This window comes from Acomys russatus, chromosome 30 (assembly GCF_903995435.1).
Source record: "Acomys russatus chromosome 30, mAcoRus1.1, whole genome shotgun sequence".
Lineage (NCBI taxonomy): Eukaryota > Metazoa > Chordata > Mammalia > Rodentia > Muridae > Acomys > Acomys russatus.
Window position 1 is genome coordinate 37,780,492 of NC_067166.1, and position 18,801 is coordinate 37,799,292.

The 18,801-nt window shown below is 40.5% G+C and overlaps 1 protein-coding gene across 4 annotated transcripts in view; it reads right to left on the reverse strand.

Moving 5' to 3' along the window:
* The window catches only part of Fam172a (family with sequence similarity 172 member A), a 381,713-nt gene extending 368,248 nt beyond the window's left edge, over nucleotides 1–13,465 (reverse strand). The window contains exon 1 of one of the 4 annotated variants that reach the window (XM_051172349.1): nucleotides 13,351–13,465. The gene's annotated coding sequence lies outside the window, so the exon portion shown is untranslated. The remainder of the gene's footprint in view (nucleotides 1–13,350) is intronic. The other 3 variants (XM_051172350.1, XM_051172351.1, XM_051172348.1) reach the window with 3 other exon arrangements.
* Nucleotides 13,466–18,801: the final 5,336 nt, after the last annotated feature.

Below are 18,801 nucleotides of genomic sequence, written 5' to 3' on the forward strand. Positions count from 1 at the left end.
CTCTCACAAGAAGAGAGAGGAAAGGGAATGACAAGAAGCCAGAAGAATAGAGCAGATTGCTGACTCAGTCTGAGGCCAAACATAGCAACTCTGAGCCAAGAGAGAAGCCAGATTGAGTAAGTCAGCTGGGACAAGAGAGAGCCAGAACATCTGACTTGAACCAGCTAGCCCACACCACTGAAAGAACAAATAGGGTGAGCTTGTTAAGCAGTAAGTCTCAGAGGCTGAAAACATTCTAGGCCTAGGTTAAATTGTATGGAGGCTAGAAGCTTCCAGGACTAGGCATAGGCCAGCAGAAGGAGGTAGTAAGCCTTTCTCTCTCAGATGACAACTGAACAAGGAGAATAAAAGTTACTTTTACAGTTGTATCTTATAATAATAGTCCCAGATAAAAGGTTGTAAGGTAAGTCCCTCCAAATTCATGTACTAAAATATAACCCCAAATGTGTTGACATTAGTAAGTGACTAGGTCATGTGTGTGCAGCACTCAGGAATGGGAGTCCTCCTTTCAAAAACAAGGCCCAAGAGTTAGGAAGATGGCTCACTGGGCAAAGCACTTGCCACTTACGTAAAAGGACTGGAGCTTGGATCCCAAGCAGCCATAAAAATGCTAGTCAATATTCAAGTAGCAGAGGCAGGAGACTACTGGAGCAAGGATGGCTAGCTAAACTAACTGTATCAGTGAGCTCTGGGTTCAAGTAGCACACCTGTTGCCTCTGAGCTCTACATGTATGTGCACCTGCACACAGATACGCACCCCCACACAAGTGAACATGAGAACACACACAAGATACATCTGCAACAGAACTTCTATGGCTCTTAAGCTCACTGTTCCTCAGCAGTCTTTGCAAGAGTCCAATGTACAGATGATTTCAATAAATTGCTTGCATGTAACTTCTATCTAAAGCAACTTTTTTCAAACAGAATTAACCAGATTTCTTTGCTACTTAAAAGAAAAAATGTAATTTGACAGGTGCCCCAAAATACTCACCTACAAATGCCTAGTATCTTACACACACACACACACACACACACACACACACACACACACACACACACACCATAAAAGGTAAAAACTGAAAACGATAGAAATTATTCATAAGGTCTGGAGCTAACCAATAGTAAGCTACTGCTTTAGTCAGCCAACTACATCCTTATTTAACTCACATATACCATGTTCAAGTTGATGTTTCTCCAGCCTTAAATCATCTCAGGACAACATATTGTTAGCTAGAGATCATTTCTACAATCCAAAGCCCACCAGAATTATTCACACTTAACACTCCTTAAAATTTAGCCTGCCCTGCCTTGCTTTGCCAGAGACTACCTTTTAACAGATGTGGTTCTCAACAATTTTCTCCTGGATCTGTCTGGAGACCAAAACCTAGTGTTGTTCTTGTAACCATGCATAGGGAGCCATGCCTTTCGTTTCTTGGAGGAATTGTGGGCAACACTAAACACTTCTTACATGTTGGCCTTTCTTTGCAGTTGCCACTTAGTCACCTTTACAAATTAAGACCCAAACACATGGGCTGGCAAGACTGATCATAAGGTAAAAATGCCCACCACCATCCCCATGACCTGAGTTCAAGTGTGGGGACCCACAAGGTAGAAAGAGAAAAAGGATTCCCACAAGTTGTCCCCTAGCCTCCTTCCACTGACATCCATATAGTGTGGCAAGCGCACAATGAGATTTAATTGTCTAAAGACCCAATAACAAAACATGTTGTTATCCTATACCACCCCTCCACTGTGGTTGGCTGTCAGAAGTACGGGAAGACAAGTGAAAAAAACTTATAACCACAAAGTTGTATTGAAGGCACCAATTCCAACTGGCCTCACTGAGACCAGCAACTGCCTTATTTCATGAGACTGTGGAGGGGCTATAATAATCAGATGAGACATGTGGGCACAAGTGCTGGACAGACTCTGCATATGGGAAGGACATGACTCATGGGGGACTGTGGTATCCTCAAAAATGCCCCCAATGAGACCGAACAAACCTCTGAGATTCATAACCTCCACCATATAAGACCTGGCGTGGGTAACCCATAGCAGACAGGGTAGTGGTTTAGTAAAACTTTGATCTATGTTAGGCATTCCCTCCCTTCTCTCCCCTCTCTCCTCTCTCCTCTCCCTCTCCCTCTCCTTCACCTCTTCTTGTTCGGTTGACTAGGGTTGGAAAAGTCAATGTTGTGACCCGCCCTCTCAGAACCACACATGTTAAGTGAGGCTTCCTGCCAACAGCCACTTGAGTAAGCTTGGAGTAGATCCTACAGATGCAAAATTGCACAAGTGTAGCCCCGGCTGACATCTTAATCGCATCAGAGGGTCTAATTCAGAGCTTCCCAGCTAAGAAGTCCCTAAATTTCTGACACTGAGAAGCTGCGTGAGATGCTAAAGGCTTTTGCTCTAAGCTGCTAAATTTGGGGATAATTTATTACACAGCAATAGGCAACATATATTTAAATCCTTAATGAACTAGTGAATGTCACTTAGGCTTCCAGATTCATTAGTTCTCATCAGCACTGAACTGCCTAGTGATTTTCCAATTCAACAGTAATTCATGTTCCATGCGAGGAAAAAAACCTCCTTTAGATCTGCTAAAACAGAAATGGTATCTTGAACAGCCTTTGGATTTGAAAACAAATGATAAAAAATTAGAATAAACTTTGGTAATTTCAGTAATGAGTTGACCTAGCTAAAAACCTTTATTCATTTTAAGAAGAAACAGAATGAAAATGGGAGTAAGGAAACTTACATTTTTAATTAAAACAGTTAAAAGCATAAACACATATGCTTGTTTTGATAAAATAATTATACAAGTTTCTCGTTAAAAAAATATTCAGAATAAATAAGCTTGTTTTAAACAGTTTATTTTCCATGATAAAATTGAAAAAAAAACAAATGTTACCATCTTCACCATTCACACTCTCAAGAGGATGAATTCTTAGTTTTAAAAAGCCACCTGTCAAACACATCAGTATTAACTGACTTAATACACTGACCATCTATAATATAAAGTATTCAGTAGCCCTGCAAGAATAGAAAATAGATTTTTAGAGTGATGTGATGCTGGAGTGAATGGCCCACACAGCCACTAGTACAATCAGTTTTGTTGGTCTTAGAACAAAACCTAGAGTTCAGATCAGAATTCCAAGTCTGAGACAGGAGGAAAAGGAAGACACTGGTGACCAGAGGACACAAGAGTCTACTCAAGAGCAGAAGCTACTTGCACTGCTCAGGGAAGAGTCTGCAGTGAGTGCCAAAGTGCAAATACCGAAGGTATCTGGAAAAGAACAAGAAGAAGAGTGGTATACTGACAAAACCATAAGGTAAAGTCATGCTGGAATGTTGGATGCTACGAGCATCAGGGAGTTAGCAGCAAATGCAGGGCATGTCCATAAGCACGCGCTGTCTCAGCAGTGAGAGCACAGCCAACAGGAACACTTGGTTCAGCCCCAGGAAACAACCTGTCCCAGGACTGCCATGCAGAATGAAAGCCTAGTGTAGCGGGGACTTATTTTCAGATCAAAAGAATAGTTTTTACATAAATTAGAAAGAAACCAATTTTTAAATATAAACTCTGAGATTCCATCTTACACCCATCAGAATGGCTAAGATCAAATACTCAAGTGACACCACATGCTGGCAAGGATGTGGAGAAAGGGGAACACTCCTTCATTGCTGTTGGGAATGCAAACTTGTACAACCACTTTGGAAATCTACTGGAACTTTCTCAGAAAACTGGGAATAGGGCTACCTCAAGGCCCAGCTATTCCACTCCTTGGAATATACCCAGAAAATGTTCCACCAGACATCAAGGACATATGCTCAACCATGTTAATAGCAGCCTTATTCATAATAGCCAGAACCTGGAAACAACCTAAATGTCCCTCAGTTGAAGAATGGATAAAGAAACTGTGGTACATTTACACTATGGAATACTACTCAGGTATTAAAAACAAGGAAATACTGACATTTGTTGACAAATGAATTGAGCTAGAAATGATCATACTGAGTGAGTTAACCCAGAAGCAGAAAGACTCATATGGTATATACTTATAATTGGACACTAGCCAAAAAGGGATATCCCGTTAAAGTCTTCACTTACCAGGAGATTGGGATAGATGTGAGGACATTCTATTGGTTCCCTAGGTGAGAGAAGTATGGGAAAATGGGAAAATAGAAGGACCCAGAAGGTCCTAGAAACCTACAAGTAGAACATCATGATGTGTGTATCTGAACCCAGGGGGCTCTGCTCAAACTACTGCACCAACCAAGGACAATATATGCAGTAAACATTGAACCCCTACTCATAACTAGCCAATGGACAGGACATTCTCCACAGTTATGTGAAGAGTGCACACTGACTTGGACATAAACTCTGGTGTCCCATATTTGACCATTTCCCCATGGTGGGGAGGCCCGGTGGCACTCAGAGAAAGGATAAGCAGGCTACCAAAATGAGACTTGATAGATAGCCTATAACCATATAGTGGGGAAGGAGGTCCCTCTCAGTCATAGACCTAGGGAAGGGAAATAGGGTGAAAGCAGGAGGGAGGGAGGAATGGGTGGATACAAGTGAGGGGGAAACAACTGAGATGTAATCTAAATAAATTAATTAAATAATAATAAAAATTTAAAGAAAAAAGGATATACTGTTGCTATATCTTCTTTCCTTCTTTCTACTTCAGTGCCTGCATTTCTTGCTCAGTCACTTTAGAAGGCACACAATCCTTCACTAAAGCCTTCCTCATCCATTTATGTGTTGTTTCAAGTGTTTGAATAATTTCAGATGATACATTTAGACCACATAAAATCTAATCACAGGACACACACACACACACACACACACACACACACACACACACACACACAGGGGAAGCAGAGACAGAGAGGGAGATAGAGAACCCATTCAATAGTAAAGTACTATGCTTAGACTTTTTATAACAACAAAAATTGACAGGCACTAATTTAACAACAGTGAATTTCTCAAGTACTAGAGAATTGAGGGAGGATGTGCCACCAGAAGGCTGTCTAGCAAGATCAGTTTGTGCTGAAGGCTCCCTTCCTGCTTGTAGACAATTACATTCTTGCTGGAGAAAAGGACTCTGGAATCTCTTCTTAAAATGGCACTAACCCTGTGGAATCAGGACCCCAATCATTATGCCCTCAATTAATAGTTTTCAAACACGCTATTAGGGGTTGGAGCTTTGGAAAATTGACTGGATGGGAGAAAAAATTTGAATCCATAGAATTCTACCCCTGGCCACATCCAAATCACATCCTTATCATCAGCAAAACACTAAGTCTTAACCTATTTCAGAATCAATGCTAAAATTTAATGTCCAAAGTTACAGCTAAAAGCATCTACATCAGGTATAGATGAGATATGAGGTACAGTTTGCCCTTAGAAAGAATTCATCTGTATCAATGAACCTGTAAAACCAGATAAATTATATACTTTAAAAATACAATGAATATAAATAAATTATTAAAATATATTTTAAAAATACAATGGAACCGGGCGTGGTGGCACACTCCTATAATCCCAGCACTCAGGGAAGCATAGTCAGGAAGATCAATGTGAGTTCAAGGCCAGCCTGGTCTACAAAGTGAGTCCAGGAGTCCAGGACAGCCAGTGCTACACAGAGAAACACTGTCTCAAAAATCCAAATAGATATAGATGATAGATAGATAGATAGATAGATGATAGATGATGGATGGATGGATAGATAGATAGATAGATAGATAGATAGATGGATGATAGATATACAAGGTAGGAGTGATCTCATGGGACTCCTAACAGTGGAAGCAGGGGCTATCACTGGTCCTTTTGCCTGCTTTTGGAACCCCTTTCCTCCTATTGAGTTGCATTGTACTGCCTTAATATTAGGGTTGTGCTAGTCTTATTGTAACTTGATATTCCAGGTTGCTATCCCTGGGATGCTTGCCTTTTTCTGAAGGGAAACAGAAGAGAGGTGGATGGATGGGAAGAGGAGGTGGGAGGTGGAGGTGGGAGGTGGAGGTGGGACTGCTAGGAGAGAAGGGAGGGGAAACTGTGGTCAGTATGTTCTATATGAGAGAAGAATAAAGAAAACAAACACAGTGGTAGGGACTAGGTACATAGCTCAGCTGGTAGAGCGCTTGCCTGATAATCAAGAAACTCTGGGTGTGGCCAGCAGTTTGTAACACCATGGAGGTAGAAGCAGGAGGATCAGAAGCAAGCTCATCCTCAGCTACGCAATGAGTTCAGTGTGGGGCTAGGCTGGGCTACATGAATGCTTACCTGAAAAGTAAAAATACAAGATGGGCACACTTGCCATCCTAGCCTGGGCTATGTACGTAGCAAGTTTCAGGACAGCTTAGGCTAGGTAGCTGATCCCTGTCAAAATGAAGGAAGGAAAGAAGGAAGGAAGGAAATTAGGAAGAAAGATTGATTCTGTGTGCATGTATGTGTACACATGTGCATGTGTGGGAACACATTGCTGTGGAGTACATATGGTGGTCAGAGGACAGTTCTGGGGAGTGAGTTCTCTCCTTCCACTGTGGAAGTTCCAGAGACAGGGCTCAGTCACCAGCCTGGCCTACTCTGTTTTGAGACAAGCCCTGGCCCTGCTCAGCTAAGCCTTGGCTCTTTTCTGTCTGAATTTCTTCAATCTGCCTAGTCTCATCCTTTTTTAATGCCACAACTTTTTTTTTTAATTATTAATTTATTCTTGTTACATCTCAATGTTTATCCCATCCCTTGTATCCTCCCATTCCTCCTCCCCCCCCCCATTTTCCCATTATTCCCCTCCCCTATGACTGTTCCTGAGGGGGATTACGTCCCCCTATATATTCTCATAGGGTATCAAGTCTCTTCTTGGCTACTTGCTGTCCTTCCTCTGAGTGCCACCAGGTCTCCCCCTCCAGGGGACATGGTCAAATGTGAGGCACCAGAGTATGTGAGAAAGTCGTATCACACTCTCCACTCAACTGTGGAGAATTTTGACAAAGAAGCCAAATCCATTCAATGGAAAAAGGATAGCATCTTCAACAAATGGTGCTGGTCTAACTGGAGGTCTATGTGTAAAAAAATGAAACTGGACCCATATTTGTCACCTTGCACAAAACTCAAATCCAAGTGGATTAAAGACCTCAACATAAAACCAGAGACACTAAGCCACTTAGAAGAAAAAGTGGGAAAGAGCCTGGAACATATTGGCACAGGAGACAACTTCCTGAACAGAACACCAACGGCCCAGGCCTTAATGTCAACCATTAATAAATGGGACCTCATGAGGCTGAGAAGCTTCTGTAAGGCAGGAGACACTGTCAAGAGAACAAAGCGACAGCCTACAGACTGGGAAAAAATCTTCACCAACCCTACATCTGACAAAGGTCTAATATCCAAAATATATAAAGAACTCAAGAAATTAAACACCACCAAACCGAATAACCCAATTGAGAAATGGGGCTTGGAACTAAACAGAGAATTCTCAACAGAGGAGTATCAAATGGCTGAGAAACACTTAAAGAAATGCTCAACCTCCTTAGTCATCAGGGAAATGCAAATCAAAACAACTTTCTAGATATAACGATTTAAGAAAAAGCTTCCATGGCTGGTGCCTTAGTTTGAGTGGGACCCCTGGGCCCAAATCTGCCTATCATAATGTTCTACTTGTAGGTTTCTAGGACCCTCTGGATCCTTCTACTTTGCTATTTTCCCATGCTTCTCTCATCTAGAGTCCCAATAGGATGTTCTCCCCTCTGTCCCAGTTTCCTGGTAAGTGAAGGCTTTCGTGGGACATGCCCCTTGGGCTAGTATGCAGATATAAGTGAGTATATATACCATTTAAGTCTTTCTGCTTCTGGGTTAACTCACTCATTATGATCATTTCTAGCTCAATCCATTTATCCACAAATTTCAAGAATTCCTTGTTTTTAATAGCTGAGTAGTATTCCATAGTGTTTATGTACCACAGTTTCTTTATCCATTCTCCTACTGAGGGACACTTAGGCTATTTCCATGATCTGGCTAGTATGAATAAGGCTGCTATGAACATGGTTGAGCAAATTGTTTTGTTGTGTGCTGGAGCATCTTCTGGGTATGTTCCAAGGAGTGGAAGAGCTGGGTCTTGAGGAAGCCCTATTCCCAGTTTTCTGAGATAGCACCAGATAGATTTCCAAAGTGGCTGTACTAGTTTGCATTCCCACCAGCAATACAGGTGGTAAACTTTAAACCCTTACCCAGATCTAGCCAATGGTCAGAACAGTCTCCACAGTTGAGTGGAGAGTGGGATATGACTTTCTCACGTACTCTGGTGCCTCACATTTGACCATGTCCGCTGGAGGGGGAGACCTGGTGGCACTCAGAGGAAGGATAGCAGGTTACCGAGAAGAGACTTGATACCCTACGAGCATATACAGGGGGAGGTAATCCCCCTCAGGAACAGTCATAGGGGAGGGGGATAAGGGGAAAAGGGAAGGGAGGGAAGAATGGGAGGACACAAGGGATGGGATAACCATTGAGATGTAACAAGAATAAATTAATAATAAAAAATTTTTTAAAAAAAGAAAAAAAAAAAGAAAAAGCTTCCAACTACATCAGAGTTAAAGCAAATGGGTTAATGTAATTTCCAAATTGAAGTTAGTATCAAAAATTTTCCTCAGTATAAAAGTAAGTGATATCAAGGAAAAGAAGGTATTCAAAGCAACACAGTCTTTTACTACCAACTAATCAATCTTTTAACACTTTTAAATTATCTCATTTGGGATTATAGTTGTGGCCACAATTCCAGTTTGTTTCATCATCTATGCAAGGTAAACACAGCTAAGCTATGTGTTAAAGTAGGAAAGAGCCGCATGCCTTCACTCTCTTGGACATTTACTCTAGATTGTTAAGCCATACATAGTACCTCTCCTGCTGCTTTCTTATAACCGACCGATTATGATGGCAATGTGATTGGAAGATGGTAAGAATGCTACCTATCTCCCACAGTGGTTTGTGGTTAAACTCTTGTATACTGCTTGCAATCATGCTTTAAGGAGCTATTAAAGAGATTTCCAAGACCCCAACCACATCTGAGTCATCACCCCTATAAGCTCTGAGTACATCAAGACTACATTTATGATGACTCAAAGCTGTACTTAAGTTTAAACAAAATATAAAACCTGCTATGAGGAAATATACATACAATAAATGCAACCTGCCTGGCAGTAATATTTTCTGAGACAAAATCTATTACACACATTGCAAATGAAAGTGCCTCCAAAACAAGGGGAACGACAGGGTAGGGACAGCAACTTACTTGTAACTTACCTACAAAGCTTTCAGCATGTCAGTCATGTTACCTCACATGTTGCAAAGCAATTAATTTCAGTTAGCCAAAGAATGATAAGAAAATTATGGCATAATTTTTCATTATTTAAACTACAGAAAAATGATTGACATAAATGAGTCTTCTAACTCTAAGACTTGAGAAATGTATGTTCCCAAAGTATTTTTAATAAATTATGTTTGCATTAAAAAGTCCAATATCAAACAAAAAAAAAATTGTTACTGTAACCTAGCAGACATTCAAGCATTCTTCAGTAAGATACTTCTTTTAATTTTAAATATTATATGTAAAAATATTTTAATGAGTAACATGATGGTTCATTCCTTTAATCCTAGATTTGGGGAGACAGAGACAGGTGGATGTCTTTGAGTTTGCGACAAGTCTGGTCTATATAGCAAGTTCCAGGCCAGCCAGAGTTGCATAATGAAAGCCCGTCTGGGAAAAAAAAAATTGTTGTCAACTCAATCTCTGCCATAGGAACAAAAGTCATGTATTACATATTCTCAAGAATTTAGCTTATTCTGCAGGACTATACATAGCTCACACCTTCCAGACAATGGCTACTGAACCACATAAATAGAAACCTATTACCAGATATGGAGCAGGCCTCCTGGGTTACTGAGAGCCAAGTGTATTGCTTCAGAACCACATGGAAGTGACTGGGGATTTGCACTCCCTTACCCTCCTCCCCACTCCACTCCAATCTGTGGATCTATATTATTCTCATTACTTGGTTGTTGGGTCCTCTGTGCTGTCAGTCATGGCGCTCACTGTCTATTATCATTACTGATCTCCTTTGTCACTGTCCTCCTAGCCACATCAGTCTGCTTCAGTGCTACCTAGTGTATCTTTACTCTTCATCACTTTGCGTCCTGTTCCCTTCTCTTCTCAGCTGCCAAACAAAGGAGGTCCGCTTCACAGGTACAGCCAGCCAATCAATATACCTTTTTCCTTTCAATTAAAGAACAAAACAACAAGCGAATCAGGGAGATCTTTGGTTTCTCTGAGCTGTTTTAATCATAATCTTATCCTGAAAGTTTTGTTCATTGCACAAAAGCAACCTTATAGTTTTGTTTTTTTTTAATTTCTAAGTATGGGGTGATTGTAGACACCTAGCCTACAATCATTTGAGAGTTTTTACTATTATAAAACTTTGGGGTTAAAAAGCGAGAAAACGCATCATACTTGCCATCTTAAAAGGTAACTCATAAAGTTTTATTAAAATCAGATCGTAAATGAACAAGCTTGAGGCATAGCTCAATGCTGTAACACTTGACTGGCATGCATAACATCCTGGTCCAATCCGTAGTATGACACACACCCCAAAAAAGCTAGGACTCGTTGCCCCACCTGGAAACCTATGATTTCAGTATGTGTGTGGCTGTGACAAGAAGAATCGTGAGTTTGAAGCCAGCCTAGAATACAAAGACTATTTCAAAAACTCCAAAGAAGATACGTCAGTGACCAGAAGGCACAGGGGAAAAAATGTTCAACATCCCCGATGATCATAGGACTGGGAATCAAAACCACAGACAGCCCTATATGGTCATGAGTATGGCAATTACTTCTATTTGAATGGTTTTGTGAAGAAGTACAGAAATAATCACAACTGTGTGTGCAAATTAGAGCTCTGGGCATTGCAGGTGGGAAATAAAAATCAGGCAGTCATTGTGGCAAACAGCATGGCAATTCTTCAAAAACTTATACACAGAATTACATGTCAGTCAGCTTTCTGTTACTATAATAAGTACTAAGTCAATCAACATATATAAAGAGAAAAGGTTTTTCTTTGGCTCCCAGTTTTAGAGGTTTCAGTGCATTTTTTTTTCTTTTTGATTGGCCTTATTGCTTTTGTACCTGTGGAAGGGAGCGCGTTATGGTGGGAGCAGAAAGAAGCACGTGGCAGAGCAAAGTGCTCACTTCTTAGCCAGGAAGCTCAGCAAAGGGCAGAGCAGGGAGCTAAGGTTCCACTCTCCTCTTCACAGTCACGTTCTCAAAACTGGAAAGCCTCCAGCCAGCACCTACTTTTTTCCCGTAGCACTTCTCTGAGGACCAAGCATTAAGACACAAAGATTCAAGATACAAATGAGTCCAAATTACTATAGATCAAACAGTTTCACTTAAGGATACATAACCAGAAGAAATGAAAGTTAGGCAAACAGATGTTTGTACACAGGGCAGCAGTATTTACAGTAACCAAAAAGTGAAAGTAACCGGAGTGTCCACAGATAAATAAAGAGATATATTTATACAGTGATTATTATATTCAGCTTTGAAAGGAAGGATATTCTGGCATACGCAATATCATAGTTGAAACTTGGGGACACTGTCCTACGTTAAGTACGCCAGTCACAAAAGCACAAATGCTGTATAAGTGCATTCACAGGGCAAATCCACAGTAGTCAAGGTCAGAGACAAAAAGAAACTCCTTTGCTGCCAGGGGCAACGGGTAGTTGGCAATGAGGAGTTAGCGTTTAACAGGTAAAATCAGTACAGAGGGAAGAAATATTCACTAAATACGGACGCTATTGGGCAAACCCAGTCTAACACAACCGAAGGAACACACACATTACATTAACTGACTGAACGCTGGTAACTCTGTTAACTGCTCCATAAAAGCACGGACGCACCTTTACATGTGTACTGACCCTCACAAAGCTGACCCTCCTCACAGAGCTAAGTTGGTGGCGAATAAATATGACCTCTCATAAACATAACAACCCACCGGATATTCTTTCTCCAGACTGCTAATCCCTGTGCCTTTCCTATTCCAAGTGATGACAGATATGTTTCTACCTCAGCACCTCTGTATTCACCTAAACCATACACCTATAACTGCACAGTCCAGTCCCTCACTTAATTCTGATCTCCAAGCAACGAGGCCTTTCTTTCGCAAAGAGGACTCTGACCCTGCTCACCTTCTCTAAGACAGCACTCTCCCCTCCGCTTGTGAGCCTTCTTCTCACTACATTTTATGAATTTGCTATGGATTGCTCTCCCCCCAATAGAATAAGCGCATCAGCTGCGCAGGACTTTCTGTTTTAGTCACTATTAGCGTCTCTGAGCTAGTCAATGCGGCTGGATAAATGGACAGATAGACGCTCACAGCATTATGAATTGTATCTTCCTCTTGGCCTGGATACTGTTCTACCTTTTAGAAGTGCTGCTGTAGCAGCAGCCAAAAAGCTAGTCCTTCACTTTTCGCCCCTTCCATGGTTAAAGGGACCAGACTCCTAGTTTAAGAGTAGAAAAGTTTTACACATCGCTCCATTCCAGCACTGACAATGAAACCCAAATTTAGCACCTGAAAGAGTTAAGGGTATCTGAGAATAAGAAGGAACAGAATACTAGTTTCCGCACGGCTTTAGGGCAAAACCAAACCATGAACTTTTAAGAGCGTCAGTACACCGCACCTATTTAAAAATAAACAAAGCAAGGCAATTAGCAGATCCAGACCACAGAACTTTCCCGCTACAACTTTTTTTTGAGGACACTAAGACAGAAGTGACTTGTTCCAAAAGATAGACACTTTGAAAAAACGAGACGCACGTGATGTGGGAGAAAAAAAAAAAAAAGTCTGCTTCCAAAAGTAAGTAACTCTGAGAAGAATGTATACATCTTGCTAATGTTCACGCGACACAAGTTTTGAGGGCATTTCATAAGGGGACACTTTAACGTTTGCGACGAGGGGATGCCAAGGCTTTAGCGGCTAACACTTTTTGTATCAAAAACGAACAAGCAAAAACAACTTCAACCAGACAACTGCCACACAATAAGTGGAGGGTCCTTTACTGTAAGGTCTCTCTGGTGACAAGCACAGTCTCAGGGGCTCAGACACAAGGCTAGCCACGCCAGGACACACGTGTCCTGCCTGCAGAGTGGACAAGGCAGGTGGAGGCAAGGCCTTTGCAAAGTCCTGGACCCAGGTGAGGGAAGTGGCCTCGGAGCCAGCGTCCCGCCCTAGCCCCAGCCAGGCCGCCCCTCCGCCGGCGGCGGGGCGCAGACGTTGCCAGCGCCATCCTACCTGAGCTGTGCCCCAAGCTGCACGGTTGTGGGGGATAGGAAGGAGGAGGCGTGGTCTTCCAGCTCTCAGGGCGAATTCCCTCGCGCCCCGGCTTCCAGTCGCTCACTCTCTCTGGATGCGCGCCCCCAGCAAGTTCGACTTGCACTTCCGGGGTCTGCAGGGGACTTAAACGTCATCACGTACGCGACCGCCGCGGAGCCAACAACCCGGAAATGGGCGGGGCGGGCCTCTGGCTCTGTTCCTGAAGTGCTAATGGATGCGTTAGCTAAGCCAGTGGGTTGTACTGTGTTGAGTGTCCTTGTCGCACTCCGCTGGCCTAAAGTCTCCTCCTTGGCTGGCCTTAAGCGAATTCCCCATTCTTGGTTTGTGTGGCTTGTGTGTTTTACTCTAGATGACACGGGGGGGGGGGGGGGGGGCGGGGGAGCGCCTAAGTTTGAAAGATTTTTATTTACCAGAAAATTAAGAGAGGAAGTAAATGCTAACAAGCTAATGACAACTGACTCAAATAAGAAGAGTGTTGCTGTTCTGTTTTTCCAAGATAGGCTTGAAAATGGCTCTCTTAATGGGAGATTAAGGGTGAGCAATAGGTGCAAATGATTTTAAATTTTTATGTAGTATTCTGATTTCTTTACCGCCCACCCCACCCCCGCAAAAAAAAAAATACATTATTTTACCAATAAAGGCCAAAGAGAGTAATGGAGACACAATTATGAGCGACCACTGACCTGAGGAAAGGGTGGCAGCTAGCAAATCCACATTTGCAATATTTTCAGAGAGAAGATTCCAGAATTTTTGGAAGTACACTGTACCCCACTTCCATAATTTGTGGTTCTTAATCTCAACTCCTGCTTTCTTCAAAACAAAAGGCAATGTGATTTGTTGGTAGTGTTCCCTATTCCAACTGTATGAGCACAATGACTTTATCTTGTCTTTTTAAGGTATCCTCAACCAGGACAAGATGCCTGTCACAAAATATACCATAAATGTCACTTGGATAAATTAGTGCTTATCTACTACACTAGTTGGAGAATCTTAGTAACATACAGGACAAGAGGGTGGGAAGTCATCACAGCAGGTAACAATTTGGGCGGGAAAGGATGTAGCAGTATAAAGGAATGTTACTGAGGAAAACTAGAATTTACTCAACAAGACAAGAATGCCTAGTTGGAAGCCATAGCATTGTAAGATGGTTAGGCTCCCATTTTAACAGAAGATAAGAGGTTCTAAAATGTTTTGTATACTATGAGCAAATTGAATTTTGTGTTTCAAATGGTTTTTTTTAATCATGAAAAACAACATATTTTCATTTTTGTAGACTAACAACCATGAACAAGTTCCTTAAAAATGCTCCTGAGGATGGGGGTTGGCTCAAGAGATAACTCAGCTGTTAACAACACTTAGTGTTCTTCCAGAGAATCAGAGTTTGGTTCCCTACACTCATAACAGGTAACTGGGCTCACCACTGCCTACAACTCCAGTTCCAGAGGATCCCCTGCCTTTTGGCCTCCAGTTGTCAGTGCACACAGGTAGCTCACATAAGCTCACACAGGCACACACATATACACATAAAAATCTAAAATCAAAACAAGAAAAAGCAAGCCTGGTAGTGGTGGTGGCACACGCTTTTAATCCCAGCACTCAGGAGGCAAATTCACTCTCTGTGAGTTCAAGCCCAATCTGGTCTGCAGAGTGAGTGCCAGGATAGCCAGGGCTGCACAGTGAAACCCTGTCTTGAAAAACCTTAAAACAACATTGGGCTAAAATCTGGTCGATCTCTGATATCTCTCTCTCTCTCTCTCTCTCTCTCTCTCTCTCTCTCTCTCTCTCTCTCTCTCGTGTGTGTGTGTGTGTGTGTGTGTGTGTGTGTGTGTGTGTGTGTGTGTTTGGGGAGAGAGAGAGAGAGAGAGAGAGAATATGTTTTCCTTAACTATAACTACAACTATGTTATATGGTAACTTGACTTGTTCAAGGCTTATGACTGCTACTATGAAAAGACTTGTCCTAAAAATAATAGTCTAAAAGAAAGAGAAGAAATTCAGAATGGAGGCCCATAAACCGTGTTCAACAAAATCATAGAAGAATTTTTTTCTAAGCTGAAGAAGTCTATAAAAGTACAAGAAACACACAGAACACCAAGTAGATTGTACCAGAAAAGAAAGTCCACTTGCCACACAATAATCAAAACACTAAACATACAGAACAAAAATATTAAATGCTACAAGAGGCAAAGGGTATATAAGGTAGACTTAATATTATTACACCTGACTTCTTAATGAAGACTCTAAAAGTCAAAAGGACCTGGACATGCTCTGCAGAGTCTAAGAGATCACATATGCCTTCTCAAAATACTATACCCAGCAAAACTTTCAATCACCATATATGAAGAAAATAAGATATTCCATGTTAAAGCCAAATTTAAGCAAATCCCTCTACAAATCTAGTTCTAAAGAAGGTATTGGAAGGAAAATTCTAATCTATGGAGATTAATCATGAAAACATAGGAAATTCTTAGACCAGCAAAATCAGAAGAAGAAAAGCACACACAGACACACAGAAACCATGACCATCAATGACAACAATAAATAATAGTAATCAACAGTCATTGGTCAATATCAATGGTCTCAATTTCCCAATTTAAAAAAGCAGCCTGACAGAATAGATGCAAAAGCAGAATATATCCTTCTGCTGCAGCCAAGAATCACACCTCAAGATCAAAGATAGACATTACTTCATCTTAAAGGGTTAGGAAAAGATACTCTAAACAAATATCATAGCCATTTTAATATTTATCAAAATAGATTTCAAATGAAAACTAACCAGATATCTTCATCAAAGGAAAAATCCACCAAGATGACACCATGGCATCCTTAACATCTATACGACTAAACACAAGGGCACCCAAGTTTGTAAAAGAAACACTATTTCAGCTTAAATCACATATTGACCACCACATACTGATCCTGGGAAACTTCAGTACTTCCCACTCACCAATAGACAGGTTATCCAGACAAAACTAAACAGAAAAATACTGGAGCAAGACTGTCTAACCATCTCATTAAATGCAGAAAAAGGCCTCTGAAAAAATCCAACAGATATGCATGATAAAAGTCATAGAAAGATTAGGGATAAAATAGGCAAACCTAAACATAATAAGGGCAGTTTACAACAAGCTGATAGCCAACATCAAGTTAAATGGAAAAAAATTGAAAGCAATTCCATCAAAGTCAAGAATGAAATAAGATTGTCTACTCTCTCCATATCTATTTAATATAGTACGTGAAACATTAGATACAGGAAAAAAAAGACAACTGAAAGAGATCAAGGAGATACAAATTGAAAAGGAAGAAGTCAAAATATCTTTATTTGCATATAATATGATAGTATACAGAAGTGACTCTAAAATTTCCATGAAAACTTCTATAGCTGATAAACATTTTCATCAAGGTAGCGGTATACAAAATTAACTCAAAAAATAATAACCAATAGCCCTCCCATATCCAAATGACAAACAGACTGAGAAAGAAATCAGGGAAACATCTTTTACAATAGCCATAAACAATATAAAATACCTTGTGATAACTCTAACCAGGCAAGTGAAAAACCTGTGTGACAAGAACTTTAGTCTTTGAAGAAAAAAATTAAGAAGATACCAGAAAATAGAAAGACCTCTCATGCTAATGGATTGCTAAGATTAAGATAGTAAAAACAGCCACTGTACCAACAGCAATCTACAGGTTCAATGCAATCCCCACCTAAAGGCCAACACAATTCTTTACAGATCTTGAAAAGACAAATCTCAACTTCATATGGAAAAACAAAAAACCCAGGGTAGCTAAAATAATCCTGAGCAACAGAATAGTTTCTGGAGACCCTACCATTCCTAATTTCTAATTGTACTACAGAGCTATAGTAGCGAAAACCACATGGTATTGGCATAAAAACAGGCATGTTAGACAACATAACTGGAATAAAGACCCAGAAATAAATCCCCATACCTATGAATTCCTGGTTTGTGATAAAGAAGCCATAAATACACAACGGGAAAAAAAAAACATCTTGAATAAATGGCACTAGTCAAACTGGACGCCTGCATGTAGAAGAATGTAACAGATCCATATTTACCATCCTGCACAAAACTCAAGTCCAAGTGTATCAAAGACCTAAATACAAATCCAGATAAGTCAAACCTTATAAAAGAGAAAGTGAGGAATAGCCTTGAAGTCATTAGCACAGAAGACAACTTCCTTAACAGAATGCCAACAGCTCAGGTTCTAAGATAAACCAATTAATAAATGGGACTTCATGAAACTGAAAAGCTTCTGCAAGGCAAAGGGCACTGTCAATAGGACAAAACAGCAGCCTGCAGAATGGGAAAGGGTTTTTACAATTCTACATCCAAAAGAAGGACTAACATTCAAAATATATAAGAAACTAAATACCAAAAAGGCCAAATAATACAATTGAAATATGGGGAACAAAACTAAGCAGAGAATTCTCAATAGATGAATCTCAAAAGGCTGAGAAACACTTAAATAAACGTTCAACATGCTTAGCCATCAGGGAAATGCAAATCAAAACTACTTTGAGATTCTATCTTACATCTGTCAGAACGGCTAAGATCAACAAGAAAAGTGACAGCTCATGCTGGTGAGGATGTGGAGCACGAGGAATACTCATTCTTTGTTACTGAGAGTGCAAAGTTTTATAGCCACTATTTAAGTCAGCATGGTGGTTCCTCAGAAAATTAGGAATTGATCTACATCAAGAACCAGCTATACCACGCTTGGGCATATACCCAAAGGGTGCTCCATCCTACCACAAAGACACTTGTGCAACTATGCTCATTGCCACTTTATTCATAATAGTTAGAAACTGGAAACAACCTAGATGTCCCTCAACAGAAGAATAAATTAAAAACTGAGGAAGATGATATGTAGTGCTTGCTTTTGACAAATATCAACTCTCTTCTTTAATAGAGCAAAGAAAAAAAGATGTTTTAATACATATTTTATGTATAAGACTTAGTAGAAACAGAGATACTCCAGAAGAAAATAAGTCATACCAGAGAACATGAATGTGAGCTCCTCTAAGAGGGAGTCAGACTTCATTGTCACTTTAATAGTCATATAGGCTTTTGGTGAAGTTTGAACCTATTAAATTCAAAGAGTTTCCAATGAACTTAATGAGACCCAAAGATGGTTACTCAGGATAATCAGATAAGATTACACTGGATAAGGTAAAAATCTACTTCTCTGGAATGCAGGAAGGTGGGATATCTTCACTGTAAGAAAAGTTAATAGTCTTATTTAAAATTCATAGAAAATTATTTGGAAAAAGAATAAAGTTCTACCTAAGCATAAGCTTACAGCTTAACATAAACCATCCATATATAAAAGGAGTGTTATCTCTATGTCAATACCCTTCACAGCAAATGGTTATTCTTGTTTCTCA